This window comes from Mustelus asterias, chromosome 16 (assembly GCF_964213995.1).
Source record: "Mustelus asterias chromosome 16, sMusAst1.hap1.1, whole genome shotgun sequence".
Lineage (NCBI taxonomy): Eukaryota > Metazoa > Chordata > Chondrichthyes > Carcharhiniformes > Triakidae > Mustelus > Mustelus asterias.
In genome coordinates this window covers 93,405,445-93,422,832 of record NC_135816.1, presented here as the reverse complement: position 1 = coordinate 93,422,832, position 17,388 = coordinate 93,405,445, and the positions used below count along the sequence as shown (strand labels likewise).

Genomic DNA, 17,388 nt, shown 5'->3' with positions numbered 1-17,388 from the left:
ACTCTTGATCCTTTTAGGAGAGGGACCAGCTTCACCCTATCTACTTGGTCCAGCCCCCTCATACTTTTGGTCACAGCATGGTCTGTGTTGAAAACGCTGGGACTGAATGGTACTCGGCTATAATACAGAATGGTCTCGGATAGAAAGTTCAGGGAATAGACTGAGCCAGGTCAATCCAGAAAGTGGTCCTGGATGGAAATCCCAGGGAATAGGCTCAACACTGCCAGAATAGAGGGGATGGTCTGAGATAAAAAGTGTAGGGAATGGACTAATGCAGGTCAGAATACAGGCGATGGTCTGGTATAGACAGTAAAGTGACAGTTTAGTGTTTGAGACCAAATGAGTGAATATGTGGCAGTCCCAGGCAGCTAGACTTGCACTGTGATGGAAAAAAAATTCAAACTAAACTCTTGTCCCTGGAGCTGAGTGTTTGAATGATGGAGGGAAATCTGACAGTAGTTAGGAGGTTGGAGCCAGTGAATCAGATGGTCTGTAACCCCCCGCCCCATTCCTTTAATCCCGCACACTTATTCTGCTAATTTCCCTAACCGACACATCTTGGGAGGATGGAGTAATTCCACCTAACCTGCACATACTTGGACTGTTGTAGCCATGATGTGGAGATGCTGGCATTGGACTGGCACAGTAAGAAGTCTCACAACACCAGATTAAAGTCCAACAGGTTTTTTTGGTATCACAAGCTTTCGGAGCACGACTCCTTCATCAGGTGAGTCGTGAGTCACCTGATAAAGGAGCAGCACTCTCTGAAAGCTTGTGATACCAAATAGACCTATTGGACCTGGTGTTCTGAGACTTTTTGCTATGTTTGGCTGTGGGAGGGAACGGGTGCACCTGGCAGAAACCCATGAAGACACAGGGATAAAGTGCAAACTCCACATGGACAGTCACTGAAAGCTGGAATTGAACCTGGGTCCCTGGCGCTGTGAAGTGGCAGTGCTAACCACTCTGCTGCCCGTGCATCCCAATGGTGATGGATCCATGAGATTGAACAGTGTGTAACCAGGGAGGTTGGAGCCAGTGAGATTGAACAATGCATAACTCCGAGTTGATGGGCATTCCTGTATGAAATCTGTCATTTGCTGTTAGTCTAGCTGAGAAGAGCAGGATGTAGGGAAAGTGAAAAATTCAAACGGAAGAACTTGTAATTTTATGAAGTGGAAGAGAAGTGTCCATTGCATTTTACTTTCATCAGTATTGTTTTCATTTTGTTTTGCCAGAATTAGATTTTGGATTGAATGAGTCAAAAAAGATCCACAACTGAAAGTAAACATGATTCTCGAAGGCAAGCAAGATGGATCTCGGCTTTTTTCCATCTGCCAATTTTTGTTTTCCTCTGCCTTCTCTTCACCCTGCAAGTTAGATGAGACCTTGTTCACGTCTACTCACAGCTGAGGTCTGTTGGTCCTTTTCACCTCACTGCTTTCTTACAAAGACCAAAATGCTCAGTACTCCCACTTCTGTCATGGCATTGTATTGAATATTGTTCCGTGGGAATGAGTGATGTTGACAAGTCCATTTTTGCTTTGAGAAGATGGTCAGTCTGCTCCGAGAACTGCTTCACCCCCTATACTAATGTTACTCTTGCAAGAACATTATGGAAATAATCCTGGGATATTAGCCAGTGAAAGCTGTTTTGATCTCTGCGATTTGAACACCCAGGGATTAACTATGCCACGTTCAACAGCTCTAAACCTAAAAAATAAATAAAGCCAGCACTACTAACTGAAGACTATAGATTATAGCAATAAATCTGGTTCTTCTGCCTCCACCCTGTGCAAGAGTTCCTATATTCTGTAAAGTATAAAAGGGATAAATTCATTTCTCCTTCTGGGACCAGTCCCCAGGCATGCCCTGGAATTCACTCAATTTCTCCTCAGTGTTCCAGCTTTTACTGGGGTATCATGGATCCTTCAATTAACTTTTGTCTAAGTGCCCCTCCAGCTTCCCTAATACCTCACAACTGTAGACTCTACAGCATAGGTTTCGGGCCACAGTGACTCAAAAATACTGGAACATCCTGGTTCCTAATGGCCTCTATGCACCTTGTCTTGGCTTTGGACACACCAGACTGTATTTCTCCAGTCTTCTCACACAGCTGCTGCAGTTGACTTCTGGCTGCTTCTGTGAGCAAACACGCAGAAAATAATTTCCTAACCGTTCATACCTACAAAGACCATCTATCTCCAAGACATTGGGAAGGCCACACGTGGAATACTGTGTACAGTTCTGGTCACCCTATTATGGAAAGGATATTATTAAACGAGAAAGAGTGCAGAAAAGATTTACTAGGATGCTACCGATGGACTTGATGGACTGGGTTATATGGAGAGGCTGGATAGACTGGGACTTTTTCTCTGGAGCGTAGGAGGCATAGGCAGCTTAGGAGTGATCTTTGAGGTCTGTAAAATAATGAGGGGCATAGATCAGCTACATAGTCATCCTAATATGGCATACAATTGGGATGCTCCACACAGCAATGTAAACAAATTGCATTTTGCCTTCAAAACAACGCCTTGATTCTGTGTGTCACATGCATAATTTCTACCTCCAATGCATATAGTTACCCTCTTTCCAGTCTTGTTGATGAATATCCTTTGAGCTTCTTTGCCCTAGGAACTGCCTGAATAATTTAAATCCTTTATTTAAATAACTGTAGGTGGCATGGCTCTACAAAGAGCTCAAAAGTGAGTCATCTATTGTTTAAGCTTTTCCCATGACCAGTTCTAACCATTATGAAGAAACATAGTTTCTACTTTTTGCTGAGTTGATTGCACTCACTTCAGATTACTGGTTCCTCAATAGAGTCTTCGAGGTTTACAGCATGGAAACAGGCCCTTCGGCGCAACTTGGCCGCCTCTTTTTTAACCACTAAGCTAGTCCCAATTGCCTGCATTTGGCCCATATCCCTCCATATCCATCTTACCCATGTAACTCTAAACGCTTTTTAAAAGACAAAGTTGTACCTGCCTTTCCATAATAGGGTGACCAGAACTGTACATAGTATTCTACGTGTGGCCTTACCAATGTCTTGTACAACTTCAACAAGACTCCTGTATTCAATGTTCTGACCAATGAAACCAAACATGCCAAATGCCGCCTTCACCACTCTGTCCACCTGTGACTCTAGTTTCAAGGAGCTATGAACCTGTACTCCTCGATCTTTGTTCTGTAACTCTCCCCAACACCCTACCATTAACTGAGTAAGTCCTGCCCTAGTTCAATCTTCCGAAATGCATCATCTCACATTTATCTAAATTAAAATCCATCTGCCATTTATCAGCCCACTGGCCCAATTGATCAAGATCCCTTTGCAATTCTAAATCATGTCTCTTATTTATCTACATGTTTTTTAAAAAATCCCTGACTAAAATCTCTTTTCTAAAACATATAACTTATGGAACTAGATATTTGGAATACTTGCCCAGGAAAATCAAGAGTAGAAAATTGCAGAAGTTATTGGGTAATAAGGAAACAGATTCTGAAGGAGTGAGAAAATCATTTGGTATAAAAGAAAGAAAAGCAAAACATGACAGAAGTTGCATTTCATAAGTTTGAGTTACAAGTGGCGACAGAACAAAACAGTTTGTAAACGTGGTAGTTTGGCCACATAAAGGTAGTCGAATACGTTTTGCTATTCAATCCTCCTTTCTTATAAAAAAATATCAAAATACAGTACAGCATGGACTCGGAACTGGGAGACAGCTACATACACAGGCCCTTTGTGGTAAGACTAGACCCATGAAAGCCCAAGCTACCAATGACATCACTTGCACATGCTCGTACCCGCAAAAAAAATACATTCAAATAGGAAGATGCTTACTATAACACTCTTAACAATAAATAATGTTTTTTTTAAAGTTGGGATACACTGCCTGAAACCATAGGAAATGCAAGTTAAAATGGAAATTGGGTTAAAGCAAAAAAAAAGGGAATGAGCGGGTAAGTGTGCCTAATTGGATAGCTGTATCAAAGACTTGGTACAGGCACAATAGGCTGAATAGTCTTCTGTGCTGTATCAGTCTATGATTATACTTGAATTTGCAAATCTTTCCAAACACGTGTGGAGGTTATAAGGTAGATGGCATGCTGATTAAAATCATTTCAATCATAAGATTTCGGGCAACAGGAAACAAATTGTGAATGCTGCTATTTCAAAAGGATCCCAGGGAAGTGCAAGACCTTTCACATCGTAAAGTATCCCTGGGTGTTTCATAGGATTATTATCAAACAAAATTTGACACCGAGCCTTGTGTAGAGAGGTGGAGAGGTTTAGAACATAAGGGCATTCCAGGCTTTTATGACACAGTGGTAGCATCCCTGCCTCAGAGCCAGAAGCCCTGGATTTTAACTCCAGTACTTGTTTCCCAAGGAACATGTGGTCATAACATGGCTAAACAGGTTGTATATCAACCTGAAAATCCTTCCACATGGCGGTCAGCAAGAATGAAAGCGATTCTTGGTTAGCCATGTGATGGGAACACACTTGAGTCCATAAGTCTCTCTGGACTACAGCATGTAAAATTATCTGTTGCTACAGAAACCCAGACTTCCTGAGTGAACTGCAACGCACCATCATCGAGATTCCTATGTATGCAGTGCAAGAAAAGAAGGGACAAGGCACAATTCCTATTGGATATTTCCATCCAGCAAGCAGTGGGGGCAAGCTGTATGGGGTTTGCACATGAAACCCAAGCAGACATGGGGATACTTTGGGTGCTTGGTTTCCTCCAACAGTCCAAAGACGTGCAGGTTAGGTTGGTTTGGCCATGCTAAATTGCCCCTTAGTCAGCAAAATTGGCAGGGTAAATATGTGGGGTTACAGGGATTGGACTTGTGTTGAATACAGATTTCTAAAGAGTTGGGAGTTGGCAGTATAATTGCTTCTTTGTTTGTCTCTCAACACATGATTTTAATCATTCCGATTCTTATGCAACTAAATCACAGTCTCTGCTGGGCATATTCCACCGTTATCTCTTCATGACCCTCATTACTTTTAATTGGCTCTCATTTGCCACAGGTGGGCATGTCCAAGTTTCTAGGTCATTTGGTTAGCAGAACATTTCTGTACTCTGTTTCAAATTTAACACAACCCTTCCATTCCCACACTTGAGTGGGATTGTCATTAGTGCAGGGTCAATGGGCTGAATGGCCTCCCTCTACACTGTGTTGAGACTCTGAATGAAAGGAAAATTGGGAGAAACTGATTGCAGGGGATGAGGTTTTGGGAAGAGTCAAAGTATTTCCCTTATTTTCTGAAACTGATAGTGGAAGTAAAAACATTAGTGAAATAGAGCAAGATGTGGGATTGTTGTTAAAGATCACGGCAGAGAAGAATTAAGATTTAAGCAATATGACCAACGTGGATGAGTTATTAGGACCAAAGATAATGCACCTAGGCTGCTAACAGAAGTTGAGGAGATCGGTTGGACAATGACCACAATTAAATCCTCATTTAACATCAGAAATATACAGGTGGTCTGAAGCAGTTCAAAATGTATCAAAATGGTAATGTCATGAGACCAGTAATCGAGTTCTACATAAGGTCAAATTCAGGTCAAATTCCACCATGGCACCATCTTGTACCTTAAATAATTAGTCTGGAATAAAAAGCTGGTTTACAGTGATGACCATGAAACTACTGAATTGTTGTAAAAGTTTGTATGTTACAGGCAATCTGGCACCCTTATCTGGTCTGGCATAGATGTGACTTCAGACTCACAGCGGTCTGGATCACTGAAGTGACTTCTGAAACAGTCCAGACAGTCGAGCCTGAAGAATCTTCCCAACTAACATCTGGACACATTTCCCTCAATTGAAAGAGTTTCCAGCAGACCAGTAAAGCATTAACCAGATACACTCATCTATTCATACTTTACATTGGCTGTAAAGTATTAATTGGCTGTGTCAGGCATCACTAACACCATCCATGGAAGATTAGAGAGACAGACAAAGTCAGGAGAGAGTGGTCCTGGGGGGAGTCAACTCCAGGATTCCATGAAATCTCACAGCATCAGTTTAAAAATGTGTAAAACCGCACTGTAGGTTGATCACCACAGGGTCTGCAGCAGTTGCAGAAGGCTGCTCACCATTATTTTCTCAAAGGCAATCAGTTTGGGCAGCAAATGTTGACCTTGCAGATCTGCTCACAGCCCACAAATGACAAACAAATAGAGAAAGGATCAAAGGGTAACTGACTGGTATTCGGAACTCCTCGAATTTGCAGGGCCAGGTCGAATTCATGAACATTTACAGGTGCAAGGGACAATGGCTGGAGTAGATTAGTTGTAGACAGGTTGTCTTAGGGAAATTTGAAACAACATTGTGAAGCCATGAGTTATAAGTCAGTGGAATTTAGCACTTATGGTGTGGATGGGTTTTCATAGGCGTTTGATATGAGTGGAAATGCAACTGCCAACATGTTACATTGCTTGTGTTTCATTTTCATCATTTGTGTTCACAGATCTGAACTCTACAATCTCTGAGATCTTGACAAAACGGAATCAATGATTTCCAGCTGCTCTATTTGATGAAATTATACCAGGAAAGAATAGACGATTGAAGAAGGGCTGGATAGAGTCTGCTCTTTGTAACCTTGAAGAGGTGTTTCAGTGGAGAAGAACATTGGGTAAGTGAGAGGGACACAGAATAAATTAGGAACATTTAAACATTGCAACACTGGCAGGGTATCAGTTCGTAGAATCTCCGAATGTTACAGAAGTGAATGCAGACCAAAAGCGAAAGACATGGATAAAATTGAAAATATTATGAACCTGAAACAATTGTATGAAGAGGTAAAAATATCCAGTGGACCCATCAATACCTACACAAAGAACAAGGCAACAGTTTACTTAACTTTTTTGTGGACTGAAAACAAGGAAAGCTGTTTTAGTGGAACTGGGAAAGGTGAGACCAGTGACAACAGACAGGGGTTAGAAGAAGGGCCATGAGCTGAGTGACCGAGAAATCATTGATGAAAAATTTAATGAACTGAGTGATGACAGTCATCTGCACTGTAAATGAGAGGAATTTGAAGGACAAAATGCCTTGTGAGGATGATGCAAAGAGGCTTCTAGGGGATTTGGGCTGGCTCAGTGAGTGGGCAAGAACTGGGCAGATGGAATATGATGTGGATAAGTGTGAGGGCATTTACAATATGGTAGTGTGTAGAGTATTTTGTAATGGTGAGAGATTAAGAAGTATTGATGTCCAAAGGGACCGGGATATTCTTGTTCATGAGGCACGTGGTATGTTGGCCTTTTTACAAGGAGATTTGAGTACAAGAGTAAAAATATTCATTCAATGGCATAGAACCTTGGTTTGACCACACCTAGAGCATTGTGAACAGTTTTGGTGTCCTTTCCTAAGGAAAGACCTACTTGCCACAAACGAAGGATCAGGAGGCCAATTTATAGTATAGTAGGACACTCCTATGAGGAGAGATTAAGGAGATGGCCTGTGTTCTCTAGAGTTTAGAAGAATGAAGATGATAGAATTAAAACTTGCAAAATTCATAAAGATCTAGACAAAAAAGAATTATCCCTGTCTGGTGAGTATGTAACAAGGGGAAATCAGTCTTCGAATAAGGGGCAGGCCATTTAGGACACAGATGAGGTGGGTGATCGATAGATTTCTAGATACTAAGAACATCAAGGGCTATGGCATATGGTGGGAAATTATCATTACGGTCAAATGTCAGTCATGATCTAGTTGATTGGCAGAACCTGAATGGCCTACTCCCGCTATTTATGTTCCTAAATCTCTGAGAGCCAAATAGAAACTAACTAGAAACAAACTCTGAAGAGTGAAAACCTCATAAAAGGATTAATTTTTCCCCAACACATCAAGGGTCAATTCCCCTTCCGTGGACGTATAACGGTGGATGGACAAATTTTCCATGGAGCATCATTCCCCAGATGGGCTCTTCAGGAAATTCCATGCAAGCTGTAATGTTCTGTCAGTTCCCTTCAGTGGAGGAGAACTACCTGAGAATATTATTTGGGCAGAATGTAAAATGAATGCTTGATTGGCGACCAACTGTGCAAGTGAAAATCTAGAAAACTGAGACCATTCCTACTCCTGCTCAAGATTCAATTCTGTTAATATCTCCAAATCTAACCCAAAATCCTGTTCACTACCATTAATATTCCACTCTGTCAATTCTCAGCCTTCCATTCGTGACCCACTTGTATAACTAACACATCTGATCTAATCCCAACCTCTTCCCTATGACCTGTTGCCATTCGTGTTCCATCTACTTAACTCCAACTTCTTGGACGTGCACCATTACCATTCATACCACACTTTTTGTAGTCCCAACTACTCCCTGTACTGTTTTTGAAGCAAACACTGACTTTATGTTTATAGATATTTGCTTCTGTAATGAATAATGGGTGGAATTATGCTTTCTGGCAGCATCTGTAAGAAGAGAAAAGAGCTAGTGTTTTGAGTCCAGATGACCTTTTGTCAAAGCTTTGACAAAGGATCATCTGGACTCAAAATGCCAGCAGTTTTCTCTGCTTACAGATGCTGCCAGACCTGCTGAGAGTTTCCAGCGTTTTCTCTTTTGGTTTCAGATTCCAGCATCTGCAGTAATTTGCTTTCAATTATGCTTTCCTATCACTTTGTGCAGTCGCAAAATTATCCAACCGCTCCCCAATTATTCTGAATATTAATCATCTCAGGCCCACGCACCGCTGCGGAAAAGGAATTTCTCTGCAGTGTCCTAGGTTCAATTCCACTTTCCTTCCTTTTCGCCATAGCTCAATTTACTAATTAAAATCTGTCAACCCCTTCCTTAAATTTACTCAAATGTCCCAGCATCCACCATGTTCTGGGGTCATGAATTCCACAGATTTGCGACTCCTTGAGTCAGAGTCATAGAGGTTTACAGCATGGAAACGGACCTTTTGGCCTAACTTGTCCATGCCAACCTTGTTGTTTAACCATTAAGCTAGTCCAATTGCCCGCGTTTGGCCCATATCCCTCTATACCCATCCTACCCATGTAACTGTCTAAATGCTTGTTAAAATTTAGGGGTCACAGTCTGAGGATTCAGGGTAGACCATTGAGGACAGAGGTGAGGAGACATTTCTTCACCCAAAGAGTGGTGAAACTGTGGAATTCATTACCACAGGAAGTAGTTAATGCCAAAACATTGAATGCATTCAAGAGGTGGCTGGATGTAGCATTTGGGGCAAATGGGATCAAAGGTTATGAGGAAAAAGCAGGATTAGGCTATTGAGTTGGACAATTAGCCCTGATCTTAATGAATGGTGAAGCAGGCTTGAAGGGCCAAATGGTCTCTGCCTGCTCCTATCTTCTATATTTTCTCGGGTGGATGGAGCTATTACAAGGGGGCATAACTATAGGGTTCGTGGTGGGAGATACAGGACGGATATCAGAGGTAGGTTCTTTACGCAGAGAGTGGTTGGGGTGTGGAATGGACTGCCTGCAGTGATAGTGGAGTCAGACACTTTAGAAACATTTAAGCGGTTATTGGACAGGCACATGGAGCACACCAGGATGATAGGGAGTGGGATAGCTTGATCTTGGTTTCAGATGAAGCTCGGCACAACATCGTGGGCCGAAGGGCCTGTTCTGTGCTGTACTGTTCTATGTTCTATGTTCTATATTTCTATGTAAAAGACAAAATTGTACCCGCCACTGCTACTACTGTCGGCTTGTTCCAGACACTCGCCGTCCTCTGTGTGAAACAATTGCCTCTCTGGACCCTTTTGTATCTCTCCCCTCTCACCTTAAACCTATGCCCTCTCGTTTTAGACTGCCCTACTTTGGGAAAAGATGTTGACAATCTAGCTGATCTAGAAGTAATTTCTCCTCATGTTTGTTTTAAATCTGTCATCCCTTATCTGAAAACGTTGACCTTTTGTTCCAGATTGCCTTGCAAGAGGAAACATCCTCTCCATGTTTACTTTGTCAATGCCCCATATCATCTTGTATTATTACCATCCTATTAGATCTCCTTACATTCTTCTACACTCCGGGGAATATAGGCCTAAACTGCTCAATCTCTCTCGGCGTAAGACAAACCTCTCATCTCTGGAATCAATCTAGTGAACCTGTCCTGAACTGCCTCCAATGCAACATCCTTCCTCAATTAAGGGGATCAAAATTATGCCGAATATTCTAAGTGTCGTTTCACTAATACTTTGTACAGTGGCAGCAACTACCTTTATATTCCAGCAATATCCTTTAGCAATAAATGACAAGATTCCATTTGCCTAGTTTTATGAAATTCATGCATGAGGACGCCTAGATCGTTCTGCACTGAGGCACTCCAAAGTTTCTCTCCATTTTGATAATTTGACTTTTGTATTTTTCTAATCAAAATGGATAACCTCATCCTCATCTATGTTGTTGAAATCTCAATTTATGAGTTTGACTTTAACACAAACACACATTAGCAGAACATACTTAACCAACAGGGTGTCTTATTTTACTTGCCAGTGAAGTGGGAAAAATATACAGATCGGTACACATAAAATGGCTGCCTGGCACATAAACAGTCACCTGGGAAAGAGACATTAAACAGGCATTGACTTTCAGTACAGACATCCACCTGAGATTAAAACATAAAGGACAGACAGCTATTCAAAGTTAAACATGCAGGAATCAACTCCTACAGGAAGCCAACCAGAGCTTGAGGCACTCTTTAGGATAAGGACAATAGGGTTGGATAACGAGATTAGCTACAGGTGGGATCGGGAATACATAACTGCAGGAAAACCAATTACTGTAAATTACTATATGAATAGACTGAAACTAACACCATTGATGGTCACTGACAAAGGAAATTTATCCATTCATAGAACAATGCGATGTTAACATGCTCATGTCTGTATCTGTCTGTATTTGTCTATAATGATGTGTTAACAATCGATCACCTACTTGATTAAAGCCATTAGTATTTTATGCCATTGATAGTGAAGTTAACTGAATCTCTAAGGAACGTGGTCAAATCAATTTGCCTTCGGGATGACTCTTGATACGTTTGTTTATTGCCAACGACAACTAAAGACATGTATTATAGCACATATTTTTCAGCCTACAAATAACCAAGGGCCATCCTGTTCTGTAAAGTCACTGTTCTTATGGCTGTCATCTTAATGCTAAACCCTTTTATAGCTTTCGTAGTATCATTTGCCACCACTTTGAATAATTTAGTTAATTTCATTATTTTGACTGAGGTAAATCCCACTCCAACAGAGGGATCAAGGATATAAAGGAATTGTGTTTTTGTAAGGGTTCGTTTAGACCGATAAAAGGGGTGATTTGTTAGGGAGGGGCAAATAATGGATTTCAAGTATTACATATACCAGGTAACATGACCCTTCCCAATTTAATGGCAACCTGGGATATGCTTTCTGGCCACACACACAGTACGTTCCATTTGAGGTTCATAAGTTAAGGATAACATTTCCTTCAGTTATAGTGCTTGCAGATGTGAGGGTCAGTGAATGGTTAAACTTACTTGTTCCTGCATTCTACCCAGTCTGTATACTGATGAGACAAATTGTCCGATTGGGCCTCCCCAGTTCTGCTGTGTTAGTAAGGAACAAAACTTCTGAGAAAAGTTAGAATGAGGTTGGAACCATCCCTTGAATTTATTCATATTTGTACCCAGCTGATTCCCAATGTTCCTTGCTATTCTTTAGTCCTTCCTTAAGAAGTACTATTGTTCTGATTTCAGGCGACTTATTCTGATTCAGCCATTTCTGATCCATTGAAAGGAATTGGTCTTAAAGGAACACTTCCCTCCGAGTGTTGTCAGTACATGTGTATACACCCAAAAGCTGGAAGCATTGATATCCTTGACATAGGTGTATGACATGTGCATGAAGGTGTTTACATGCATTTCAGACAATACAGTTAGAACATAGAAACCCTACAGTGCAGAAGGAGGCCATTCGGCCCATCGAGTCTGCACCGACTACAATCCCACCCAGGCCCGACCCCCACATATTTACCCGCTAATCCCTCTAACCTACGCCTCTCAGGACTCTAAGGGGCAATTTTTAACCTGGCCAATCAACCTAACCTGCACATCTTTGGACTGTGGGAGGAAACCGGAGCACCCGGAGGAAACCCACGCAGACACGAGGAGAATGTGCAAACTCCACACAGACAGTGACCCGAGCCGGGAATCGAACCCAGGACCCTGGAGCTGTGAAGCAGCAGTGCTAACCACTGTGCTACCGTGCCGCCCCTTATTATAAATGTCACAAGAAAATAGAATCTGAGGGCTCAATTTACCATTTTGATTCGAAATGCTGGGCGGACTTGAAACTGGGAGTGTTTCCGATCTGACTTGGAGGCCCGTTGTGAGGTGCCCCCATACATACTCCGCCTGCAAAAATATCAGTGATTACGAATTGGACCACCAACTCCCCCCTGCACTGATGGCAGGCTGAGGGGCAGCAGACCACCTACCTGCTCCCTAGAATCATAGCTCCCTGAGAAGTTGAGGGGTCACAGCAATGCGATTTGCAAGGGCTTTTTGCACATCATTCAGCTGGCAGAGTGCTGTGTACATCAGGACCCAGCAGCATTGAAAAGAACTGAGGTCAGTGCTGAGACCCGGGTCCGTTTTGCAAATCGGATGTAGAACACCCTGCTGAGCAACAGTCTCCGACACCCCCCACCCCCACACTCGCAGAGCCCACCCCTGACCCGAGAAACAAAATGGCCGCAACAAAAGGACCCCTGTAAGCAGCAGAGAGCCGGACGCTAGGCACTTACCTCACTAATTCAGTGATGCAGCACCGGAGTTGGACTTTTATGGAGCATGTCTGTTTCGTGTGGATTCCGGATGGGCGAACGCAATGGTAAAGGGGGAAGTGCTGGTAAAGGTGCGCGTGCAGTCCATTAAGTCAATTTAAATGCATGCAAATGCATTTAAATGGCCGTCGTGACCGTTTCAGGTGCAGTCCCAATCGTGGCCTTTTTGGGCCTTGGTCAAGGGGGACCTGGCGCAGAGGAGAGCGTGGATCGCTCTACTCGCCTCACGCCTGACTTTACTAAGTTTTTGTGCCAAAAACGGGCGCAACTCAATGTTAAAATCAGACCTTTAATGTCCAATTTCTTCCATTGGTGAGGCTGCGATTCCTTTCCCTCAGGACCTGGAGCCCTGTTGTATTAAAATGCGTGGATCCATGTCAGTCTTCCCTTCACTTTGATCACAGTGTTGGTGGTCAACAAGACTTGAGAGGGGCCCTCAAATCTTAGTTGAGGATTATTCCCTCTTTAAAACACGTTCACATAAACAAAGTCGCCCTGTTCTAAGCTGTGGCACCTCCCTTTTGAGGGATCAGTCTGAGCTTCCTTTACCTCGGAATGGAAACTGGAAATACATTTTGTTAAAACAATACAATAGTTCAGCACATTTTCTTCCATTCTGTGCATATCCATCTGCTTAACAGTAAGTGGTGCAGAAAAAGGCAAATGTTGGGGGCACCCCATAACAATTTTGTGTGGTGATAGCCCAGTTGTTCTGCTTGTTGCTGACTGCATTACCATTAATGCTAGGGGTAACAGTTCAACCCATTTTAATCCCACCATCATTCTTTCGTGGCTCCTTCTGTCTCCACAGGAGAAGACTGACCACACCAGAGAGAGGGCAAAGGTGGTGAACCAGATCTCCAGTCCTCACCCGCTTTGAGGAGCAGACACTGGAGCTGTCAAAGGAAGGGGAGATGCGGGCTGCCAGCGACAACATGGTGGGGCTGCAGTCAAGAAGTGAGCACCTGTCAATCCTCCACTCAATTTGAGGCAACTTCTCGGGGGCATGCATTTTGGGTGCAAGGGGCAAGCATGTTTATTTGCACAGAGAGGGTAGTGCGTGCCTGTAATTCGCTGCCGGGGGAGGTCATGGCAGATGCGATAGTGACCTTTTAAGGGGCATCTTTACAGCTACGTGAATGGGATGGGGTAGAGGCATATTGTCCCCAGAAGGGTAGCCTGGTCGCTGCAGGCTTGGAGGGCCGAAGGGCCTGTCCCTGTGATGTAATTTTCTTTGTGCTTTGTTCTATGTTCAATGGAGAAATGTGAATCATGTGTTTTGCATCCTGGATTCCTCTCCCTTTTGTCCTGTGTTGCAGGGACAGAACCGGATGCACCGGGGCCATTTGGACTCCAAGCCCCTACTGCAGCTCCCACCCATCCTGGTCAGGACAGCTCAGACAAGTCCTTGGTGGATATGGCTGAAGGGACCTCCAAGTGCGGCACCGTTTTGGCATCAGCTTCCACCGCACAACTCACCATCCCAGATACTGACACGTTGGTGGGTCCAGTTAGTTGAGGCTTTTGGTCACACTCTGGTATGCATCGGGTAGAGAAGGGATCGTCCGAGGCCTCTGGCACATGGGGCCTGCCAGAGGGAAGGACTCAGCTGGCCTCAGGCTATATGCTGGGCCTCTGAGATCACTTCTCCCTCAGCTACTGGGGATGCAGCAACAGACCCAGAGGATTTCGGGAGGGGCTGATAGCCACACTGGATCAACTGCATGGCTGTTGGGAGGAGTCCCAAAGCTTTCAGGTGGACCAGCCTGTCTTGCATGATTCCCAGGCCAACACTGCAATGGTGGTATCTGCAGTGCAAAGCCTGGGGCAGGGGATCCTCACCATGAGTGGCAGGCTCGAAGCGATGGCTGAGTCACAGCCGGCCACAGCTGAGGGATTGAACAGGCTTCTCGAGATTCTGTGGCCCATGGCTGAGTGGCTCGAGAGCTTGCAGGAGATACAGCAGGACAGTGCTGGGACACAGCGGGACAGTGCTGAGACACAGCGCACTATGGCAGCAGCCCTTGAGAATATGGCCCAGTCGCAGACAGTCATGGCTGAGGGGTTGCAGAGCGTGGCCCAGTCTCAGAAGGCACTTGCTGCAGCCATTGACAGGTGGCCCCGGACTCAGGTGGCCATCGAAGAGGGATCGACCACCATGGGTAGGATGCAGGTGGTCCTCCATGACTGGCGGGGCCAGGTAATGCCGGAGCTTCTGGAGCTCACTGCCGAAGCACCGTCATCCCATTGAGTGACGCAGGGGCCCTCTGGAACCCCAAGGGAGGAGGAAGGGCTTGAGCTGGGGCTGTGGCTACACCTTCTGACTCCTCCCATCCTGACATGGGGCATCTCAGGGCAGCGGGATGAAGACGGTGTCATGGAAATATCCCCAGACAGCTGGTAGCTGGACAGGGCCCTCAAAGTCCAGGGCCTCCAGAAGACGCCCCCCCACATGCATCGCAGGCAATGGGGTTAGGTAGGCAGCTGGCCCCTCCACCTCCGATGTACATCCTGGGGAATCACTGATCGTAGTGGTAGGCCACGTAAGATTAGGAAGTTGTAGCTGCACTAAGATGGCACGGGTGAAGGGCTGCACAAGTTCAATAGATCTTTAAGCACCATAACACTTTCTGTTCACAACTTTTTGTGTGCAAACCAATTATTTAAACACCCTTATTGCAATCATTAAATATTTTTTCACCACCCACCTGTGACTAATTTGTCTCAAAGGAATCCTCTTCCATCAATGATCGCTGGAGGGATGCTTCATTTGATGTCAATTTTGGAGGCCCCTCAAAGCTGTGTCACTGAGAAAACAGTAAGAAGTTTAACAACACCAGGTTAAAGTCCAACAGGTTTATTTGGTAGCAAAAGCCACACAAGCTTTCGAGGCTCTGAGCCCCTTCTTCAGGTGAGTGGGAATTCTGTTCACAAACAGAACTTATAAGACACAGACTCAATTTACATGAATAATGGTTGGAATGCGAATACTTACAACTAATCCAGTCTTTAAGAAACAAAACAATGGGAGTGGAGAGAGCATCAAGACAGGCTAAAAAGATGTGTATTGTCTCCAGACAAGACAGCCAGTGAAACTCTGCAGGTCCACGCAACTGTGGGAGTTACAAATAGTGTGACATAAATTCTGATTCTAGGATCGCATGATAAAGACTCAGGAGGAAAAAAGCAGAAATATTTATGTGAAATAGTGTGACATAAACCCAATATCCCGGTTGAGGCCGTCCTTGTGTGTGCGGAACCTGGCTATCAGTTTCTGCTCCGCGACTCTGCGCTGTCGTGTGTCGCGAAGGCCGCCTTGGAGAACGCTTACCCGAATATCAGAGGCCGAATGCCCGTGACCGCTGAAGTGCTCCCCAACAGGAAGAGAACAGTCTTGCCTGGTGATTGTCGAGCGGTCGACAATTGTCGATTGTCGACCGCTCGACAATCACCAGGCAAGACTGTTCTCTTCCTGTTGGGGAGCACTTCAGCGGTCACGGGCATTCGGCCTCTGATATTCGGGTAAGCGTTCTCCAAGGCGGCCTTCGCGACACACGACAGCGCAGAGTCGCGGAGCAGAAACTGATAGCCAGGTTCCGCACACACAAGGACGGCCTCAACCGGGATATTGGGTTTATGTCACACTATTTCACATAAATATTTCTGCTTTTTTCCTCCTGAGTCTTTATCATGCGATCCTAGAATCAGAATTTATGTCACACTATTTGTAACTCCCACAGTTGCGTGGACCTGCAGAGTTTCACTGGCTGTCTTGTCTGGAGACAATACACATCTTTTTAGCCTGTCTTGATGCTCTCTCCACTCCCATTGTTTTGTTTCTTAAAGACTGGATTAGTTGTAAGTATTCGCATTCCAACCATTATTCATGTAAATTGAGTCTGTGTCTTATAAGTTCTGTTTGTGAACAGAATTCCCACTCACCTGAAGAAGGGGCTCAGAGCCTCGAAAGCTTGTGTGGCTTTTGCTACCAAATAAACCTGTTGGACTTTAACCTGGTGTTGTTAAACTTCTTACTGTGTTTACCCCAGTCCAACGCCGGCATCTCCACATCACTGAGAAAAGGAAGTCATTGGTTCCCCAGAACCCACGAGCGATTCCTTCCCCTACCCTACCTGCCCCAAGGCCCTGTATGGGGGTTTCAGATTCTTTACCCACTACGCAGATGTGAGCAAAGGTGCCAGCGTGCATGCGGAGCTCGGTAGGAGACAGACTGATTTGCACCAGGGCATCATCACAATGGTGTTTAACGAGTTGTCATCACCCTCCTGCCTGCCAATAAACTCGCTAACACAAGAGTACCCAGGCCCATCACTCTCTGGTGTGACAATGTTACAGGAGATAGAAGGACTTTGGGGGCTGGGATGGAAACCACAGACACGAGTCCATCGTGACTGAACCACCTGGTGATCAAGGCCTCCCCAGCTGCCCTTGCATGCCTCGTTCCAGCTGCCATCCCTCCAGCACCTGGGTAGTGTTGCGCATTGTGCTCTTCCCCCCCAGTGACGCCCAGCTGGTCGGCCTCCACGACCTCCTCCAATGGGTCACCTC

General features: G+C 44.6%; 1 long non-coding RNA gene across 2 annotated transcripts in view; it reads left to right on the top strand.

The window, feature by feature from the left end:
* The window catches only part of LOC144505301 (uncharacterized), a 33,359-nt gene that overhangs the window by 1,787 nt on the left and 14,184 nt on the right, over positions 1–17,388 (top strand). The window contains exons 2-4 of one of the 2 annotated variants that reach the window (XR_013499807.1): positions 6,482–6,646; positions 13,631–13,776; positions 14,139–15,524. This is a non-coding gene — a long non-coding RNA (uncharacterized LOC144505301). Of the gene's footprint in view, positions 1–6,481; positions 6,647–13,630; positions 13,777–14,138; positions 15,525–17,388 lie in introns of those variants that run through there. The other variant, XR_013499808.1, reaches the window with a different exon arrangement.